Source organism: Octopus bimaculoides, chromosome 2 (genome assembly GCF_001194135.2).
Source record: "Octopus bimaculoides isolate UCB-OBI-ISO-001 chromosome 2, ASM119413v2, whole genome shotgun sequence".
Lineage (NCBI taxonomy): Eukaryota > Metazoa > Mollusca > Cephalopoda > Octopoda > Octopodidae > Octopus > Octopus bimaculoides.
The window spans coordinates 147,992,796-147,994,139 of record NC_068982.1 but is presented as its reverse complement, the minus strand read 5'-3'; positions in this window follow the sequence as shown (position 1 = coordinate 147,994,139).

Here is a 1,344-nt window from a genome sequence, read left to right as displayed (position 1 = left end):
CACTGTGAATACTTCTCTTGTTAAATATTATATAGATATGTACTCTACAGCGGCGAGCTGGCAGAAACGTTAGCATGCCGGGCGAAATGCTTAGCGGTATTTCGTCTGCCATTACGTTCTGAGTTCAAATTCCGCCGAGATCGACTTTGCCTTTCATCCTTCCGGAGTCGATAAATTAAGTAGCAGTTACGCACTAGGGTCGATGTAATCGACTTAATTCCTTTGTCTGTTCCTGTTTGTCCCCTCTATGTTTAGCCCCTTGTGGGCAATAAAGAAATAAGAAAGTTTGCACTTGCCCCCACCCCCACTTTCTCTTTAAATGCTATGACTAACGTAGGTAGAAAATTCAGGACTTAATAGATATTCATTGCCTGAATAGCCAGTGACACAGAAACATTTTTTATTAGACATTCAATGAAAGTTTCCAACAGCTGCATCCCCAACATAAACAATATTCTCACTGGTTGGTTACACCAAGCTTCCACTCCAAGTTGTAACTGCCGAGTCCCAGAAACATGCCCACTCGACCAGGCATGCATGATTATACCAGTGATTGCTCCGCTAGTGGCCTAATGGTTACAGCATAGGTTTCACAATCCCAAGTTAAAAGATTCGAACCCCGGGCCGAGTTGAACGTTCTGCTCTTGAACAAGGTACTTCATTTGACATTGTTTCAATGTACCCTGTTGAAAATACCAGCAGGGTATGAGTGCAGCCTTCTTAGCCACTAGCAGACATATCTTCGAGATTTTCGGCTGGTTCAAAGCTGAGAGGGTCGAAACTACATATCTACAAGTGACTACAAAGTCATATAAAACAAGTCATACGCGCTTGCTTGTAACAGAGAAGACACACGCATATATTAGTGTTCAAATAGTTACCAATCCCAGAACGATGGAAAAAATAAATACCGACTCAAAATTGAATTCTAATGGCTATGTTTGTAGATAGGTTTGGGAGCTGACTGAGAAGAAGCGAATACAAAATACGAGGGAAAAATTAATATAATACCATATTCTACTATTTCTACTAGCCAACAGCCTTCAGATGGCTGAAAAAAAATAATTGAAAGGGAGGAATGTTTCAAGAAGGAAAGTTTAATTTTCGCCCCTATCATTATAAAGAAAGGAAATGATTTTATGGTAAAAATCCCGAGCTTCTTTCAGAAATGTTGACCCTGACTCTTGCTACAGCTGCTGTGACCTGAAGGTTCTCCATTAGATTGACAAGCATTATTATTATTATTATTATTATTATTATCATCCTCATCATCATCATCATCATCATCATTATTATTATTATTATTGCTATTGTTATTGTTATTATTATTATTATTATTATTAT